Source organism: Hevea brasiliensis, chromosome 9 (genome assembly GCF_030052815.1).
Source record: "Hevea brasiliensis isolate MT/VB/25A 57/8 chromosome 9, ASM3005281v1, whole genome shotgun sequence".
NCBI lineage: Eukaryota > Viridiplantae > Streptophyta > Magnoliopsida > Malpighiales > Euphorbiaceae > Hevea > Hevea brasiliensis.
The window spans coordinates 79,698,656-79,705,817 of record NC_079501.1 but is presented as its reverse complement, the minus strand read 5'-3'; the positions used below and the strand labels follow the sequence as shown (position 1 = coordinate 79,705,817).

The 7,162-nt window shown below is 24.6% G+C and overlaps 1 long non-coding RNA gene across 2 annotated transcripts; it reads right to left on the bottom strand.

Moving 5' to 3' along the window:
* Positions 1-393: 393 nt before the first annotated feature.
* Positions 394-2,001, bottom strand: LOC131183269 (uncharacterized). 2 transcript variants are annotated; one of them, XR_009151395.1, is made up of 3 exons: positions 1,959-2,001; positions 1,164-1,219; positions 394-591 (listed from the first exon to the last, which is right to left on the bottom strand). It is a non-coding gene; the product is annotated as an uncharacterized LOC131183269 (long non-coding RNA). The 2 variants fall into 2 exon arrangements; XR_009151394.1 differs by lacking the exon at positions 1,959-2,001 and having other exon boundaries at positions 1,164-1,909.
* Between the last annotated feature and the right edge of the window lie 5,161 nt (positions 2,002-7,162).

Below are 7,162 nucleotides of genomic sequence, written 5' to 3'. Positions count from 1 at the left end.
ATAATATAAAAATTACTTAAAAATTAACTTATAAAAAGTTTATTGACTCTAATTATTTGTCAATTTATGATTAAAAAATATTCATATATGTGGTATAAAAATTAAATTCAGTACATAAAACAACATGGTAGAATTGAATACCTATTATGTCACGACCCAACCTATGGGCCGGACCGGCACTAGGACCTGGGCCAGCTTAAAGCCCCCGAGGCCCGTAGTAAGCCTAACTATTCCTCAAATCCATAACCAGGCCCACAATTTAGACCCAATATGCATATAAAATAATTTAAATCTAACTGTTATAATTTCATTTCGGGCCAACTTAGCCCAGAAATTTTCAGAAACTAAAATCAGGGGAGCCCAGCTCAACCCTGTTACCTCATTTACAAACTGTTTAAATACCATACAAATCTTCATTTATTAATCTTAAAAATTTAAGTTAACACAACCTCTACCAAGGTCCACACTATTTCTAACACATGCGGAGTTCTAGATTTTTAATTTATAAAAGATAGTAAAACAATTAAATAATTGACGTTAAACCTGCGAGGAAGAAAACAGGTTGCTCTGTAAAATAACTCCTCCTGTGGCCTGGAAAAATTTTTGAACAGGAGTGAGCGTTCGACTCAGAGAGTAAAATATCAATTTTAACCATAATCTCTATAACTATCTAAAACTAATGCAACCTGTGAAATGAAGTGCAACATCAGCAATAAATTCACATCATAGCATCAAAAAGGTAATTTGGAGCACTCACACACCCTGTAGTATCAATCATAACATATGGGAGTGATCCTATACTGACTCTCTTAAATCCAACTCGTGCCGAATTACTCAAGCTCGGACTTCCACTTAATAACCAAATCGAGGGTCCCAGCGAATTACTCAAGCCGTGACTACCCCTCGAAGGATCGGGTCCCAGCGAATTACTCAAGCCGTGACTGCCCCGTCCTATCCATAGTCCACACCACATCACACGCACGCCAACGCACGCTTTGCTCCCAAATGACCACAACAACATCCATGGCACATCAACAGTTATGAGTGCAACATAAATCGTGCCTAGAGTTTAACTACATAAATATATGCATATAAGTGATGCATGGGCATGCTTGAACATATAATAATATCGAAATTACAATTAAAATTAATATTCTACTCACTGTACACCGATGACTATTGTGGCTGCTGGATGCAGAAAATAGCTGACCTCGATCACCTAATAATTAAATTATAAATTTATTAGTACTAAGTTAAGATAAAACTCTAAAGAGGCAATAGACAACCTAATTCATGCCGAAAATCCGGCAGAGTCTCCCCTATACCTGGGACCTACCCAACCTGCAAAAATGCTCAAATAACACTTCTAAATTCTCAATTCCCACAATCACATCTCATCAATATCACATGGCCCCTCCTGGGCCCTCCAAATCAGACAATACTCAAAATCTTGAAAATTACGTTTTAGTCCCTATAATTGACATTTTTCAAAAATCCACTCAAACAAGCTCTAAAAATTCTAAAATTTTGCCCCGCGGTCCTTAATAATATTATAAGGCTATTGCAAAATGAATTGTAATTTTCTAGTCACCCATGAATATTTTATTCAAGAATTTTACTCAATTCCATAAGTTTCCAACAGCTAACATATTCCTAATTCAACCCAATTAAATATTCACATATTTAAACCTCCATCCTCAAGCTTCAACCAATTATATAAAATTTAATTATCTTAATTTCAATTAATCTTATATGCCCACATGCTAAAAATATAACTAAAATCCATCCATATTTCTCAAAAATATTCTACGATCACCCAAAAATTCAACTAACACCATAGAATATCTCCAAATAATTTTACTTTCATCATATATTTTTCTTAGAATTTTTCTCCAATTTTTCCTGTTTAAGAAACATCGTATTTATGCTCCACAGAGAAATAATAAAAATTGTCTTACCCGAAGTTTATCTGTCTCAAAATTCCAAAAATTTATGAGGAAGCCTCGAAGTTGAACCATCTCCATAGCTCAAGACCATCACGGCACCACCGCACACGGTGGCTGCCGCCGATCAGGCGACATTTGCGGATCTGATCATACCACCATGTTCCTCTCCTCTTCCTCAGTCCCTCTGTGGTCTCGGATCGTCGATCCAACGGTCGTATCGTCGTAGATCTGACGAAAAAGCTTGAAAAACCAGAAATTTCTCTCCTCCATATCTCACTCCTCCGACCTCCATTTGCTTCAAAATTGGTGTCAAAAGAAAGCTCGGAACAAGCTTTCCAACGCCACCGGAATCGCCTCGATCGGACGTCGGATGAAGCCGGAATCGCGCGGAAAGTCGCGCCCTTTGTCTTGCGCGTTTTCTCTCTCCTCTCCCTCTCTTGCCGCCGTTTCTGGTGGTCCTGGTGGTCGCCGGCCGGTGGGGAGCTGCTTGGGACGTCGTCGGCCGGTCACCGGAGAAAGGAAGAAGAAGAAGAGAGGGAAGGAAAGGGAGAGAAGAGAAATGGGGAAGTTCCTCCTCCGTTTTGAAATTTTTTTTTTTTTTTTTAATAAATGTTGGCAGTGACAGTGGGAAACCCACTGTCACACGCCAACAGTCAGATCACTTTCATTTTTTTTTTTTTTTTTTTTCAGGGTTGCTTTTATTTCAGATAATTTGATCTAGTTTTTATTCACCTAATAAAATTAAAAATTTAATTGTTTATATTTTTAAAATACAAAAAATATAGATTTATTTTTTTTATTTACCTCACGATTTAAATCTTTTTATTAAAAATAATTTCATTAAAAATTTTAAATATTCACATATGATTTAAGTTAAACTTTAAAAATTGAATATAGACCTCCACATTAGCCCATATTAATACAAATTTTTTTTAACATACCAATTTATGAGCTTATATTCAAATAATTTAATTTTTTAATTTTTACTTAAATCTTAACCTTTTAAATATATAATAACATATTAAATAAAAAAACTTTAATAAGCCTATATCATTAACCTCTGAGTTTGATGTTAGACAAATGCAATATTGATAATGTGAGTTAAAAATTTTATTGGCCTATATATTTTACAATGTTCCAAGTATTTCAAATTAATTTTTTATTTAAAGTATCTAAATAAATCTAAAACACAATGTTAATTTAAAAATATTTTTTTATAACTAAAATTTGGATATTAATATTAAAAAAAATATTAAAATAAATAGATTGGCCCAATTTAAATAAAAATATTTAAACACCATTATTTGGATGTTCTTTTCAAACATGGCTTAGTTGCTTATACGCCAATATAAATATTTAGACAACTTATTTTATTTTAGTCTAATTTTTTTCTAAATGTTTAAAATTTCAAATTTAAAATTGGGCTAATAATATTTTAATAGTATAAATTTAGGATATAAATCTATTGATGGGTTTTGAAAACTATATTAGTAGAACACTGTAATTATATAAAATACTTAAAATCTAGTTGTTATATCCATCATTAACTTCATATATCTAAATGTTATAAATATCATTAATTAATATATAATTTTCATGATATAAATATTATTAATTAATATATAACTTTCATGATTAGTAACTTAATATAACTTTAATCATATAACTTTAATCAATTTAAATATTATAGTAATTTCCTAGGTCAAAAAATTTGAAAAACTAGGTACACTTAAAATTTGTTGTTTGAACATATTTAATTCTAATAGCTCATAAATATAGAATATTGAAGTAATATTATAAATTAATGAGAAATTTATAATTAAGAGTGTTGGCCAATAATATATCTCACAAAAAGCAATTTAAGTGGTACGATCGAAACTGTTAATGCCACCATTTTTTTTTTCAAATTGAAATTTTCTTTGACGACAAAATTTTGGGCCATAATTTGTTAATTTCAAAATTGGACCACAATACTAATTTTATTGGCCCTTGTTACCCAATTTCAAATTTGATGACCTAATATTCTAGTGATTTCACACTTAGATTTAAATATTTCATTCATTTGACACCAAATTCGGGGGTTGAAACAAAGTCACAATCCCTTCAAAATTTTAATTGTTATTTTAGAGTACTTTAAATATGGGTATACTCTTACTTGTCTCTTACATTTAACCTTAAAAAAATCTTAACAAAATTTTAAAATAAATTTAACACAATACCCAAATTAAAAAAGAATTAATTAGGTGTCAACAATAAAGTAAAAAATTTAGTGGGTCAATTTATTCATTTTCTTTAAATTCTTTTTAACAAAATATTTTTAAAAATAAGTGTATTAATGTGAGTATCGTTAATATTCAACGTTTCATTGGCTACTAAATTTTTTATTTTTTGAGTCAATAAAAAAATTTTTAAATTATAAAATATTGACTAAATCAATATTTAGGCCATTAATTTAATCAACCAAAATTATTATTTATGGGCCCATAATAAAAATAATATAACAATTAAAAATAGGCAACATAATTAAAATTTGAATGATATAATGTTTAAATTATTTTACTATTCTGGTAATTTATGGGCTCATTAATAAATTATCGTAATTAAAATTATAATATTTTGGGTGGTATCTCAAAATGGGCTCACTAATTTAATAATCGTCAAAGATTTATTTTTAAATTAAAATTTAAAAAATAAATATTATTAATATTAATACTAAGAATTAATTGATTATAATACGATTAATTTGAACATTAATATGTGAATATTGATTACCTTTGCGACCATTAAATTATAATATATTACTAATGGGCCAACAAGAAAAAAAATTATTAGACAAATTTTAGACTAAATGCATTATTGCCTCCATTAAATTATTGTGCCAATAAAAATATGAGCCCATTAAAATTAATTTTTTTTAAGGTGTGGCTCTAGGTAGTAATAATTAGTATATTAATTAAAAAAATTATTTTTTTTGCATGTTTCATTTGAAATTTAGAATAACTTTAATTAGTTAATGACGATAACTTATTATATGCTAATGTATACGATGAAAAATTTAAAAGTTATTTGATTTATGTATTAGATTGCAACTGAATGTTAAACTGATTAAAGTTTTCAAAATATTTTAATAGAGTTATATTAAGTTACTAATTATGAAAATTATATATGGGTCAATCACGGATATATATATATGTGTGAAGGGGAAAATATTAGTTTTATTTAAATTACCCTTTATTATTTATAATATTTATAATTATATTTTTATTATTTAATTTAGAGTTTATATAAATTTAAAATTCTTAGGATTTAAAATTTAATTATTTATATAATTTTAGAGTTTATGTAAATCAGAAATTGTTAGTCCTACTTAAATTTAAACATTACTTAATTAAGTTTCTATTAATATAATTTAAAATAAAATTTTACAAAAATACAATGATAATTTATATTATTTACAAATAGGAAGTTATTTTATTTATATGAATCATCTTTTTAATGAATCCTAATAAATTTCTTTCTCTAACTTATAGCTATTTATATTAAAATATTTTAATATAATTATATTTAAATTTACATAAAAGAATAAGAAAAGAAATTAATTTTTATCAGCCAAATATATAAATCTTTTATTAATATTATTGAAGTTTTCTTTTTAATTTAATTTCTTATAAATTCATTAAAAATATTTCATATAAAATAAATTTATATTTTTAGTTATAAATATATTTCTAAAATTTTTAACTATTTATAAACATATTTCTAAAATTTTTAAGTATTGCATTAATTATGAGCTAGTTCTAATTAAGATTGAATTTATAAGTCCTATGTAAATACTATAACATTTTTGATAAGCTACAACGGAAAAATATTATAAGAAAAAATTCATATTCATTAATTCATAAAAAATATTTAATTAGTATGTAATATATAATAAAATTATATGAATATTAAATTTTTAAATAATATATAATTGTATATAAAGCATATAAAATAAATTATATTTAAAAAAAATTAAAATATATATTTTTAAAAATTAATAATTAACATAATATATTAAGCTTGAGTTTAATTATAAAATTAATATAATTAATAGGATGATTAGATTTTATAATACATTCTTTTATTTTAAAATGGTACATTATTAAAATTTTAAAAATATTAATGTGTACACATAAAAAATATAATATTTTTTATTTTTTCGGTGGAGATATTTTTTAATTTTTTTTTAATAATATAAACTTATCTTAGCTTGGTAAATAGTGAATACATATAAAAAATTTAGAAATGATACTTTAATATAGAATTATTATTTCAATTTAATAAATTTATATTTAAATATAAACACAAATTGATATTCTGATTTAAAAATAGTTTAATTTTCGTATGAATACAAATATGATGTAATAGAATTTTTATGCACTTAAATTCAATAACTTCTTTTATTGAAATCTGGCGTTTACTTTTTGAAAAAATAATGATTAAAAATTTAATTTTAAAATACGTTATAAGTTAGTTTGACAAAGTATTTTACTGTAAATCCAATAATTATTTATATATTTTTTATTATAATAATTACATTAAAAATAATAATATATTAACTTCAATATTTTTATTCTATTAGCATTGTTTTTTTATTTTTTATATAAAAAGAAAATTTTAATCATTAATTTATTATTTATAAATATTATGCTAGTGCTAATATATTTGTTAATCTTATTTTCAAAATTTTTCTTCATATCATAAGAAAATATGAAATTATGTAATGTATTATATATCAAACAAAAATCCATAATATTAATACTAGTTGATATGGGTGTGCGTAATTAGCATAATTAATTTTATGGACCAAAATTAAAAAAATCAAATAGAAAATAACTAAAAATATAAAAAATTAACATTATATGAAATTATATCAAATTGAATTTATTTTACTATTATATATATAAATTCTTAGATAATGTTAAAAATAGTTAAAATTTTTCACGGTAATTATATATGTTTTATAAAAATTATATAATATTAAAAACTAATTAGTTTTTGATAAGCTCAACACTTCATTATTAGAGAAATTTAACATGAAAATATATGAAACAATAAAATAACAAATAGATAAATTTATATATTTATAAAACAGTAACAATTATAAAATTATATTGTAATAATAAAATTTTCATAATAAATTTAATCTCTATAATTTCTTATTTTTATTATTATAT